The sequence below is a fragment of the Bubalus kerabau genome, chromosome 6 (assembly GCF_029407905.1).
Source record: "Bubalus kerabau isolate K-KA32 ecotype Philippines breed swamp buffalo chromosome 6, PCC_UOA_SB_1v2, whole genome shotgun sequence".
Classification (NCBI taxonomy): Eukaryota; Metazoa; Chordata; class Mammalia; order Artiodactyla; family Bovidae; genus Bubalus; species Bubalus kerabau.
In genome coordinates this window covers 99,360,000-99,372,986 of record NC_073629.1, presented here as the reverse complement: position 1 = coordinate 99,372,986, position 12,987 = coordinate 99,360,000, and the positions used below count along the sequence as shown (strand labels likewise).

General features: G+C 49.0%; 1 long non-coding RNA gene across 1 annotated transcript in view; it reads left to right on the top strand.

The window, feature by feature from the left end:
• LOC129656253 (uncharacterized) overlaps positions 1-5,552 on the top strand; it is a 30,489-nt gene extending 24,937 nt beyond the window's left edge. Inside the window, exons 2-3 of the long non-coding RNA XR_008716305.1 lie at positions 4,048-4,240; positions 4,714-5,552. This is a non-coding gene — a long non-coding RNA (uncharacterized LOC129656253). The remainder of the gene's footprint in view (positions 1-4,047; positions 4,241-4,713) is intronic.
• Positions 5,553-12,987: the final 7,435 nt, after the last annotated feature.

Here is a 12,987-nt window from a genome sequence, read left to right as displayed (position 1 = left end):
CGTATCGGAGCCCAGTTGGAGGCCCATGGTATTTTACTAGTAGCGAGGCCTACAGGGAAGTGGGGCCCTGAGAGGATGGCTCATTCCACAGTGGGCCTTGGGAACCTGGTCTTGGAACTGGGGCATGCACCTCTGCCCACATATTCTTTATTTTTTTTGTCCACATATTCTTATCTACATATTCTTATCTAGAGCATCCCCAATACAAGGAAGTGGAAGGGGGGCGGGGCCATAGGAAGTAGAGTGGCCTGGATCACTGGGAATGCTGTTTGTGTGTGTGTGTATGTGTGTCTGTGTGCATATGTGTATATGGGAACATGTCTCACCTCCCAGAATCTCCAGTATTGTGTGTAGAGGTTAAGGTTAAGGGCACAAGGTCTGGAGCCAGGTTCAAATACTGACTCTTGTCACTTACCAGTTGTATGATCTTGGGCAAGTCACTCCACCTCTCTGTGCCTCAGTTTTCCCATCAAGAAAATGGGGATAACCTACCATGTAGGATTGCTGTGAGATTCACTTCGTGAACCCTAGCATCTAGTAAGAGTTATTTGTATTATTTTGCACAACACTTCCTGTCAGTCTCTGTTATGAGTCTTAGGACTAGGTTTGTAAGCAGCTCCACAGATGTTCACTGCTTTCTCTGTGTTTCAGAGGTGACCTGGGACTGGAGGGCAGCATGATTGATTAGAGCAAGTCCGGAGTTATACAGCCAGGTAGACCTGAGTTCAAAGCCATTTACAAGGTGTGTGACCTTGGTTAGGAGACCTTGCGTTTTTGTACCTCAGTTTTCCCATCCATGAAATGGGGAAATCCTTATCTCATAGAGAAACTGAGAATTAGATGAGAGGACATATGAAATCTCTTAGCTCACTGCCTGCCAAATAGTAGACTGTCAGTGGTTAATGTGGTTGGTTCCTTTTTGCCCTTTAGAATGCCTACAACAGAACTGAATTTTTTTTTTTTTTTAACCAAAAGCTTTATTTTTCCTCCATATACATTTAGGAAACTGGGCTGAGAAGAAGGTTCATGAGATAGACCAGAGGACTATATACAAACTGAGGAATTCCAGATCAGCAAGACAAAGTTCACAGACAACACACTCTTCCCCAGCGCCCTGGGGCCTAGGGCTGTCCCAGCCGAGATGAGGCAAGCTCCTGGGTGGCTGATGAGTTCAGCTGAGGCATCGTGCTGATCTTCAGGAGCTTGCTACTTGCATGCTTATTCCTGATGGCGGTGAACTTGGTCACGTTCTTGATTCGCATGGCGTTTTTGACCATGTGCTGCATGACCGCTGGCACCTCACTCTCTGGGTAGCTGGTGTAATACTGCTGCTTTAGCAGAACTGAACTTTTTAAAAAAGTTTATTTATTTATTTATTTTTGGCTATGCTGGGTCTTCATTGCTGCACAAGTTTTTCTTCAGTTTTAGCATGTGGGAGCTACGCTCTAGTTGCGGTGCTCGGGCTTCTCCTTGCGGAGGCTTCTCTTGCTGTGGAGCATGGGCGCCAGGGCATGTGGGCTCCAGTACCTGTGGCGTGTGGACTCAGTAGTTGTGTCTCCCAGGCTCTAGAACATAGGCTCAATAGTTGTGGTGCATGGGCCTTGCTGGTCCCCAATATGTGGGTTCTTTCCAGATCAGGGATGGAACCCATTTCTCCTGCATTGGCAAGGGGATTCTTTACCACTGAGCCACCTGGGAAGCCCAGAACTGAACTTTTATGTGTTTCTCTTTAATTGCAACAATTATTTGAATGGCAGTGATAATAACATTCATAATAGTAATAACTCCCCTCCTCCTATATAGCTGTTTATTGATTTACACATTGTTCACATATATCATCACAGGTAATCATAACAACAGCCCAATGAAGCATGTGCTATCATTATCCCCACTTAAAGATGAGGAAACTGAGACACCTTGCGAAGGCAAGTAGCTTCCAACAAGGCCCTGGCCAGGTTTTGCAGAGGGATCCCCTTTCCAGCTGTGCAGAGGCCATGGCTCACTTGGGTCTAGGGAGCCCCTGTGCTTATGCAAATGGATGAGTGCTAATCGCTTTCCTAATGGGAAACACGTGGGGAGATAGGATCTGCAGCAAAGCGGAAAGGCCTTCCAGGAGAGCAGAGTTGCAAGAAATCCCAGAGAAATCTGGGAAGATAAGGCGCTGCCCTGGGAACTCGAGGGTGGGAGCCTGGCAGTGACTCCAAGGCAGGCTGGGATGTATGTAGTTAACCGACTGCCTTGGGCCCAGAGCAGCTTGGAGAACAGGGTCCCTCTCCCTGAGCCAGGTCCACTTGTAGGGCAGCTGAGCACAGAATTCCTGGGCACCTTCTCCTCTTTACTTTGCTCTGTGATGGGTTCTAGTGTCATCCAGACACATGTAAACCCTGCCTTTTAGGAGAAGACTTCAGCAAATTGAGCATCTGGACGCTAAAGCCAGATCCTCTGGGTCCAAATCTAATTTCTGCAATCTTACTAGCTGTGTGACCTTGGACGAGTTACTCAACCTCTCTGTGCTATAGTTTCCTCATCTGTGTACTGGGATACTATATGTTAGTGATGATCCTATACTGAGGATTAAGTGAATTAATCCATGTAGAATGATTAGAAGAGTGACTGAGACATAAGGAGTACTATGCTATGTTGCTATGCTATGCTATGCTAAGTCACTTCAGTCGTGTCCGACTCTGTGTGACCCCATAGACGGTAGCCTACCAGGCTCCCCCGTCCCTGGGATTCTCCAGGCAAGAACACTGGAGTGGGTTGCCATTTCCTTCTCCAATGCATGAAAGTGAAAAGTGAAAGTGAAGTTGCCTAGTCGTGTCCGACCCTTAGCAACCCCATGGACTGCAGCCTACCAGGCTCCTCCGTCCATGGGATTTTCCAGGCAAGAGTACTGGAGGGGGGTGCCATTGCCTTCTCCGATAAGGAGTACTAGATAAATGATAGATGATAGATACTGTTGTTGTTGTCGTCATTATTACTTTAGAAAGACAATAAAAATTTGGCCAAGTCCTTTCTTTGCTTGGAATACTTCCAGAGTGTCCCACTGCCCTCAGGCTCCAGGGCATTCTCAGTGCTGCTGTCTGCATGTAGCCCCTGCTCATGTTCCAGCTTTATCACATTTCCTGACCCACTCCCCTGCAAGCCACCCGGAATGACGTGTGTTTTCCTGAATGTTCCATACTCTTGCCTCTGGGCCTTTGCATATGCAATTTCCTTGGCCTGGAGTTTCCCCTTCAAAGGATGTGCTGTACTCCCATCCCCTGTGTTTGGCTGTTGCCAAGGAAGCTTTATTTCTGATGCCCAGCAGATTTAAAAATATATATATATATATTTATTTATTTGGCTGCTCTGGGTCTTAGTTGTGGCATGTGGGCTCTTTGGTTGTGGCATGTGGGATCTAGTTCCCTGCCCAGGGATCAAACCCGAGCCCCTTGCTTTGGGAGCACGGAGTCTTAGCCACTGGACCACCAGGCAGGTCCCTGTCCATCAGATTTTGACGTCCATGCCCGCGGCCTCATGGCCTCTCGAGTCCCACTAACCCAGCACTTGCCACCATGTCATGATTGCTCAAGATCTGTCCCCCACACTGGGCTGGGTGGCCTCTCTGTCCCAAGTGCACAGAGCAAGTCCTGACCCGGAGGAGTTTCAACAAGTGTTTGTTGAACAAATCTAGAAAGGAACTCAGACAAGTCCACCAAGCTAACTGCCCTGAGGTCCCACCCGGCTTCCGTAGACAACACAACCTGAGAAATGGCAGCTTGATGGGAGGTGAGGCTGGTGGTTATAGAACAGGCTTTTGAGACAGATTGAGGTTTGAGTCTTGACCCAGCTTCTTGTGAGCTGTGTGACTGTGGGTGAATTGTATAACCTGTCTGACCTTCAGTTTCTACCTTGGTAAATGGGAATAATAATAGACACTGAGCATGAAGTGAAATCATGATGTAAAGTGCTTTACCCCATGTCTGGGACATAGTAAAGGCTGTTAAATGGTGAGTGTATACTTCGCCATCACCATGATCCATCCTAAAGCTGCCTATCCCACAGGCTGCCTTTACAGCTACTGCCTTTAACCTGGGTAGCAACCAGGTGTGTGAAACTGCCTCTCACATTGTCAGCAAGGAGGAACCACCTGGGAATCTAAGTGGAAAGAGGACTGGTTCGGTGTTCAGACATCTACCTGGCGGCCCTGCCTGACCCAGCCATTTCCAGAGATCTCTTCTGACATTTGGATTCTAAGGTTTGGTCCCCTGGATTCTAGAATTTAAAATTGCCTGTCTCTATCTGGGGTTCTACTATACGAATAAAGCCACACTGTGTATGGGTTGATGCTAGCATGCATTCATTTTTTATTCATTCCACATTTACTGAGTACTTGCTCTGTGGTTGGAGTTGGCGATACCTAAGACTAGTATGGTACGGTGAACCTGCTTTCAAATTGCTCACAGCCTGGAGGGGCAAAGGTGTAAACAAACAGTTAAAGACCAAGCTGTCAGGACTTCCCTGGCCACCCAGTGGTTAAGACTCTGCCCTTCCAAAGCAGGGGGTGCAGGTTCGATCCCTGATTGGAAACTAAGATCCCACATGCCTTATGGTCTGTCCAAAAAATAGAAAAAGGGAAAAAACAAGCTGTCAGGGGCTGTGAAGGGATCAGGGGGCTATGGGGGCCCTAGCTTGGACACCTGACACTCCTGAGCCTGTTCTCTGTCCCAGGTGCTGTGCTAAGGGGTCTCCATGTGGAATGCTATTTGGTCTTTCAAGAGCCCGAAGCTGAAGTTCCAACGCTTTGGCCACCTGATGCGAAGAACTGATTCATTGGAAAAGACCCGGATGCTGGGAAAGATTGAAGGCAGGAGGAGAAGGGGACGACAGAGGATGAAATGGTTGGATGGCATCACTGACTCAGTGGACATGAGTTTGAGCAAGCTCTGAGGGATAGTGAAGGACAGGGAAGCCTGGTGTGCTGCAGTCGATGGTGTTGCAGAGTCGGACATGACTTAGTGACTGAACAACAGAGCCCAGCAGTTAGGCATGAATATTGTATTCACTTGAATGTGTTTTCTGTTTCTGCTGTAACAAATTCCCACAAAACTGAGTGGTTTAAAACAACACAAAACTACAATCTTATAATTCTGGGGACAGAAATCAGGAACCACTTTCACTGGACTAAAGTCAAGATTTTGGCAGAGCTGTTTTCTGCAGGCTATGATAGCAAAATCCATTTCCCTGCCTTGTCAGGTTTTGGAGACTGCCTGTGTCCCTCAGCTTCCAGAGGTTGCCTCTGTCCCTCAGCTCATGGCTCTTGCGTCACTCCAGTCTCTGCTTCCGTCACCAAATTCCCTCCTCTTACTCAGACCCTCTGCCTCCCTAGGGTGGCAGGGACTCATGATTACACTGGATCTGCCCAGATAATCCAGGATAATCTCCCCATTCTAAAAGCCTTAACATAATCATACCTGCAAAGCTCCTTTTACTACACAAGGTAACACATTCACAGGTTGCAGGGATTAGGATGTGGACACCTTCGGGAGGGGGTGTTATTTAGCTCACCCCATCATCTTCCAGATGAGAAAACTAGGGCGTCTGAATGTTAAGGAATTTCCGGAGTCATTTAGCCCCTAACTGGCCAATCCTGGGCTCCCTGGTCTTAGGCCTTGAGCTCTTGTCCTTGAAACAAGAAGACTGCTAGTGGAGGTGAACCTTGAACCAGGTTTTGAAGAATGAATTGGAGTGAACAAAAGGCGTGGCAGGTAGAGGAGTGGTGTGAGCCAAAGCACATTGGTGAATGTAAGCTTAGCTCCTGATGTGTTTTGGGGCCATAAATTGCTCAGAATGGCTGGAGTGTGACATGAGTGATGGGGAGCAGGTGGACAGGGTCTGGATGGTGGAGATGCCTGCCATTCAGCCTGAGAGATGTGAAGATCCCCGGGGTGGGGTTGGGGTTCCCTGTACATCCTGGATCAAATCCCATTCTCTCTCTGAGCTCTGATTTCCAGTTATGGGAAATGATGGGCCGTGACTGGGTGAACCCACCGCCCTGCCCCCTCATTGCCTGGCCTGGTCCCATCCATCTCTGGGCAGAAAGGAGGGCTTGATGAACTTCCCCCTCCCCCAATACCAGGACAGTGACGGTTTCCAAATATCTGTCTGTTGAAATAATGTTCTCTGGGCGCTGGGCCTCCCTCCCGCCCTCACATTCCTGGGCGAGCCTGCCTGTTTGGCTTGCTCGGACAAATATTGACTTTCTCTGTCCTTCTCACTCTGGGTCTGTTTAAAAGGCATCAATCTTTGCCGGGGTGTGAGCTCCCTCTCCGTAACCTGTGGCCTCTGCGGTCCTGTCCGGGCAGGGAGTGGTGGGGAGGGGCTCGCAGGCCCTGGGGGACACCCCTTGGGCTGCCATAGAGAGGCTTTCATGAGATCGTCAAGTGCCTTCCATCCGGTCCCTGCAGCGTGGCATTCACGTGGAGACGCTCCGGTTACCTTCCTCCCAGCTTCACCACACCAAGCAGGCTAGCTCTGTGATCCTCTGTTAGAAAACCCTGCTGACTCTACCTTCCAAGTCCTACCCATAAGCCAACCACTTCTCAGCTTCCCCAACTACCGCCTGTGTCCAAGAACCATCATCTTGCTCTTGGGTTATTAAATTAGCCTCCTAACTGGTCTCTCTGCTCCTGCTCCCGTCAGGCTGTTCTCAGTGTTGGAGCCAGACTGCAAATGGCCGTCAGATCCTGCCACTCCTGTGCCCCCAGACCTCCAGTGATCTCCCGGTCACTCAGAGGAAAAGTTCTTAACAGTGTCTTCAAATCCTCCATGGTCTGTCCCCGCCTTCCTTCCTTGACCTCCCTCCTCACTCACTCCTGGCTGCTCTGCTCCATTCTCATTGGCCTCGGCCTGAGAAACTTGGCACTAGCGGTTCCCTCTGCTGGCCTGGGGGGCTCCTGTCCCCCACATCTGTATTGTTTTTGCTCAGATGTCACCTTTTCAGTGAGCCCTTTCCTGGACAGCACCCTCCTACCCTTCCCCCCCCCAGCACTCTGTCCCCTCCTGCTTTATAGCGCTTCCTACATCTAACAGGCTGTGTATTTAATCACTGATTTTATCAGCTGTCTCTCCTGAGGGCAGGGATTTCTGTCTGTTTCATTTCGCAGCTGCAGTGTCTGCACCTAGGATGGTGCTGTCCCACAGCAAAGAGCCTGACTGTCCTTGGAGTAAACATGCAGCTTCCTGCTTTGTAGATGAGAGTTCGTGGGTTGTTAATGTGGTAGCCAATGTTTATTATGTGCTTTCTGGGCACATCACATACACAAGCTCACCAGATGCTCACAACAAGCAATCCGTAAGCTGGGCACAGCTATTGCCCCCTTTCGTGGATGAAGGAAAAGAGACGTCAAGTAGCGTAGGGGTGGGGCCTGGCTGCCTCGCCAGGCTGTGTCCAGCCCTTGGTGCGTGCATGTGTGCGTGTGCCGCAAAAGGCCAGCTGCGGGGTGAGCTGGTGTACAAGCTTGTGATCCTCCATTCACCCCCTGCTTCCTTGGCCCTCCCACCTGTCACCAGGACACGAATTCACAGATTCATCTCAGTCCATCTCGCCCCATGGCACTTGACCAGGCCCCTTCATTCAGCTCTGGCTTCCAGCCTCTCCCTCTGTATCCGTGTCTGCCTCTCTCTTTCCTGCGCCACCCAGCTTGCTGCCCACGCGCTGCCCTTAGACCTCATTTCCCTCCTCTCTTTGCCCTGAGCTCCAGGGGGAACAGTACTAAACCCCCTCCTGGATTTCTAAGCCCGTGGTCTCTGGCTCAGGAAGCCCACCCCCACTCCCTTCCTTCTCTCGTAATGAAGATCAGCCCCATGGTTTTCCCCGCCAACCCTGCACACCTCTGCTTTTGGGATGCCTTCTCCTGTTGTCTAGCCAATACCCCTTTTTATTTTGGGAAAAAAAAAAAAATTGAAGAGCAGAGAAGTTGTAAGAATCGTTCTAACAGCATTGTACATCTCAAGTTACCTGTCTGAATACACTCTCCCCTTCCTCCCTCTGTCCTACTCACCTCTTTCCTCTCTGCCTCCCTCTCTTTCTCTCCCCCACCATCTGTCCCTCAGCATTTGTAAGTAAATAACAGCCCTCAGCCCTCAAACTTCAGTACATATCTTTCAAACAAGGATGTTTTCCTACATAACCACAATACGATTATTGCCCTGAGTTTAATTTGGATACTTTAGTATTATCTAATACATTGTACCCATTCAAAATTTCCCAATTTTCTAAATAATGCCCTGTAGAACATTTATTTTAGTTGTCATGTCTCTTTAATCTCCTTTAATCTAGAGTAGTTTCCAAGTCTTTTTTGGTCATCTTTCACAACACTGACATTTTTGAAGGGCCTAGATTGGTTGGTCGTTCAGGGAGTTATCTCCTGACTTGGATTTGTCTCAGTGGTTCCTCACGATTAGGTTCAGGTTAAGCATTTTTGGCAGGAGTACTCCCCTCCCTGCCCCCAGCCTCTCCCTCTCTCTCTGGATCTTCCCACCCACACTGCTGCCTCAGGCCTTGCCCTTGACCTCACCAAATCTTGCCAGTGCTTCTCCACCCATGCCCAGCCCCATTCCCAGCCCCAGCTGCCGGGTCAGCGAGAAGACCCGGCACCCAGGGACTGGAGTGGGAGGAGCAGAAAAGCCGCCCTACCCTGCTCACTCCGAAGACATGAGGGAATCAGGGACCCTTCCCCTGGAGAGGCTCAGGAGGTGAGGGTTTGCTCCTGAGATGGTTTCCAGCAGCCCAGTCTTCTGTTCAGATCCATTGTACACTCGTACACGGGAAGCGATGGAGACTGGCCCTGCTTCTATTGGAGGAGGTGTGTGCAGGTGCGTGTGTGTGTACATCTGTGTGTGCATATCTGTGTGCACACACAACTGTGTTCTTGGGCTTGGGTTCTGAAGCTCCAGCTCCAGGCCATCCTTCTCTGCCCCAGGGTGCCCCCAGGAAATTTTCATAGAGTCTTGGGGTCCCACTGATCCAAGGAAGCCGAACCACACAAACATCCATGAGATGTACTGTGCTGAGTCCGGTGCTAGGCCTGTTGAAGGTGGTGTGGCCCACTGGCTTTGGAATCACATAGACCTGGCTTCCAAAGCCCACCCTGTTTTATTTTGGTTCTGCAGTTCTGAGCAAGTTACTTAACCTCTTTAAGGTTTGGTTTCCTAATCTATAACATGGGATGATAATAGCATCTACCTCTGTATGACCCTGTGAAGTTGAAATACAATAACGGCCTTGCAGGCCTGGCATATAATAGATGGATGTCTCCAGGTGGAGTGAGGAGAGCAGGGAGGGGGTCCACAGGCTGGGATGCTGAACCCCCTACCCAGCAGGCTGAGGCTCAGGAACTGATTGTCAGAACAGTTGTTTCTGATCCACAGAAGGCTCCTGACTTTCCGCTCTAAGACTGTCATTCTGCGGTGGGTAATCAAGTGGGGCTTTGATGGTGGATGCAGTGGATTAGGGCTGGGAGGAGTTTCCAGGCCCAGCCCTTGGCAGTGACTGTGGAGAGGAGAGACTTTCAGAGCTGAGGGCAGGAGTGGGGGGGCGGGGAGCCCTAATTCACATCAGCCTCTGCTTGGCGCTTACCCCACCCTGTGCTTGGAGACCACTACAGCTTGCCCAGATGTGGGAGAGGAATTGGTCCCCTGGCTCAACAGTTGGGGTGTCTGAGTTCTAGTCCTGACTCGACTGCCTACTCTGTGTGGACCAGGGTGTCACTCCCTGGCTCTCAGACTACTTTCTTCATCTGTAAATTGTGCATGACCATGCATGCGTGTGTGTGTGTGTGTGTGTGTGTGTATGTGTGTGTATTGGATTCATTCACTAATTCATCAATATCAGTTGAGTACTTACTATGTACGAGATGTAAGGATATAGTGGTGAGCAATAAAGAACTGTGGGAAATTCTCAAGGAGAAGAGCAGAGTGCTCTAAGGCTGATAGTGATGGTGGGGGGCAGTCAGGGAAGGCATTCCTGAGAAGGTGACATCTAAGTCAGGCATAGGGCAAGAGAGACCTCTAGGCAGAGGAAACAGTATTTGCCAAGGTCCTGGGGCAGAGAGAGTACAAATGCTCTACAAGGACTGTTTCAGCTCTGCCACCTGAGGGTGCTTGACACGCACCTTCCGTCTCATTTGATTCATGCCTCTCACAGTAGATGGGATGTTCAGAACTGGCCTTCCTTCCCTCTGTTCTCTGTGGCCCCAAAGACTGGAGAAAACAGGGATAAAACCGGAAAAGGGATATTCTATTCCCTCGTCAAGCCTCATCAAAACATTCCTTGTATCTTGGGCCTTCTCTCCCATTTCCTCAATCTTGAAATGACATATGATGCTTGGGATTTTCTTATTTGCTCTCCTCTCCTTCTGGTTTTTTTCTCCACGCTTCCTATCAGTGTCTGCTAGGAGGAGAAAAACATGGAATTTTTGGTTTTGTTGTCAACGTGACTCATTCTTCATGTAGGTGACCCAGATGAAGTATGAGTGTGTGTGTGTGTGTGTGCGTGTGCACGTGTGTGTGAGGCAGTGAAGAGTGGGTGGTGGTAGTTGCTGTCAGGAGGCTTGGGGTTGGAGAACCCAGGCTTCAGCCCTGCTCTGGCTTTGGGACTAATTAGTATGTGGGCTGCAGGAGAAGCGGGGTAAGAAGAGACTGTTTGAACCTCAAAGTCCCCTTGGCCAGATGTGGCTATGCTTTTGCTCAGGGAGAGCAGCAGGTTGTTGTCTTGGGCCAGCTGCTTACAAGGTGCTGCTGCTGGTGCCCTGGAGTCACTGAGGAGAAACTGCTCTAGCAGGGCCCTGACGGCACTCGAGGGCCTGGGGGCTGCTGCCCGGAGTCCTCCTGTGTGCCTTGCATGGCCGAGAGGGCTGAGTGCATGCTGCGGCCGAGCCTCTCGAAGGCTCACAGCTGCAATCAAACAGTCCTCAGGGAGCTCCATGGGAGGCTGAAGGGTAGGGAGGCGTCTCTACTGTCTGCTAGTCTGCAAAAGAGGATCCGGGTAGTGGAGGGTCCATGGATCTGTGGCTCAGATTTAAAAGTCCCTCAACTTTTAAAAGACTCTTTATTTTATATTGGAGTATAGCCAATTAACAATGTTTTGATAGTTTCAGGGGCACAGCAGAGTGACTCAGGGTGTCAACATGCTGCAACATGTATCCATTCTCCCCCAAAGACACTTTCAACTTAACTCCGCTCACTCCTCCCCTCAGCTCAGTCTAGTTTATATCAATACAACCCAATCTAATGCAGTGCAACAAAGCTGAGTTTACCTTAGCACAGGTTTATCCAGCCCAGTACAAGTCAGCTGGGCCAAGACTAGCTGTGCCCTGACCCATTATCCCAACCCAGTCTAAAACAACTTGGTCCAACTTGAATCGACCCAGTCTGACTCAAGTTCAACTAAAGTTTCCTTTCCTAGATTTGAGCTAATTGATCTCAACCCTTTAGTAACTCCTTTAGTAACTTAGACTATTAACTCTGAGGGCAGAGATTGTGTATGTTTTAGTCATCCAGGTATCCCAAAGAAATAAAATAGATACAGAGTAGATGCTCGATAAATCTTTGTAAAATGAATTGTTGAATGAACTTTTTCTGGCCCAATATAAATTGACTCCATTTCGTTCCACTTTTAGACTTAGTTTGAACTAGATTCTATGACCTCTTATATCAAACATCCAACTTATAAAAATTTTGTATATTTATTCAATTATGTACTAGGAAGAGTTCCAGTGCTCTGAGTATCACAGTGAAAAGGCTGACAAAGTCTTTCCTTGAGCTCACATTAGCAGAGATGACAAGAATAAAATAAAAATATATAAACACACACGAATGTGTGCATGTATGTTGTAATGCCACATAGTGAAAAGTTCAGTGAGGATTAACACAGCTGAGTAAAGGGGTAGAGGATGATGGGGGTGGAGCAGTGGTCTTCATGCTATGAAGAAATACGCTGGTCATAGAAAGCCTCTCTCAGATAATATTTGATCAGGGACCTGAACAAAAGAGCAAGCCCTTTGGTTATCTGGGGCGTTTTCCAGGAATGGGATACAGCAAGTACAAAGGCCCTGAGGCAGAAATGAACTAGGTTTGTTCAAGGGACAGGAAGGCCAGGGCAACAAGAGCAGTGTGAGATCCAAGAGACTTCTCTCCTGCTAGTCTCTTGCCTTCGAGTGTTGGGACTGTCTTGTGTGTGGCCGCATGCCCTGCTTCTGGCATGTGCCGACACACAGGAGCCACTTAGAAACACATTTTTGAGTGAATGGATTCAACTGAGCATAATGCCAATTGATTTAACCCTAATTAGTATATTTAACACAAGGCACTTTATTTCAGCTGGACTTTGACTTTTTTGGACCTTGACAATCTTTGGAAAAGTGGGCTGCAATTCTAAGATTTGAAGAGTGTAAGATTCTCTTAATTTTCCTAAGCCTCAATGAACTCACTTATTAAAGAGGAACAGTAACATCTGCCTTGCCTCTTTGGCGGGTGTTTTGAGGATTAGTGAGATTGTGAGTGTGAAGGTGCTTTGCAGACAATCAAGTGCTCAGGTGACCTTCCTGACCTTGGAGGTGTATGAGTAAGGGGAGGGAGGGCAGACCCTGTCATCTCTCTGGTCCCTTCTCTTTATAACATTCCACAAATCTCTTTTGCTATGAGAGTATCTAAGAAGACCCAGATTTGAGCAAATCCCTTCACAGTTTAAAACCATCCCAGGGAACTTCCCTAGGGGACATGGGTGCGATCCCTGGGCTGGACCGCTCCCACATACCTCGGGGCAGCTAAGCCCGTGTGCCACAACCACTGAGCCCGTGCTCGAGGGCCCTTGAGGCACTGCTTCTGAAGCCCTTGCACGTGGAGTCCTGGGCTCTGCAACAAGAGCAGTCACCGCAATGAGAAGCCTGTGAGCCGCCACAAATAGAGAGAGCCAGTGATCAGCAGCAAAGAACCAGCACTGCC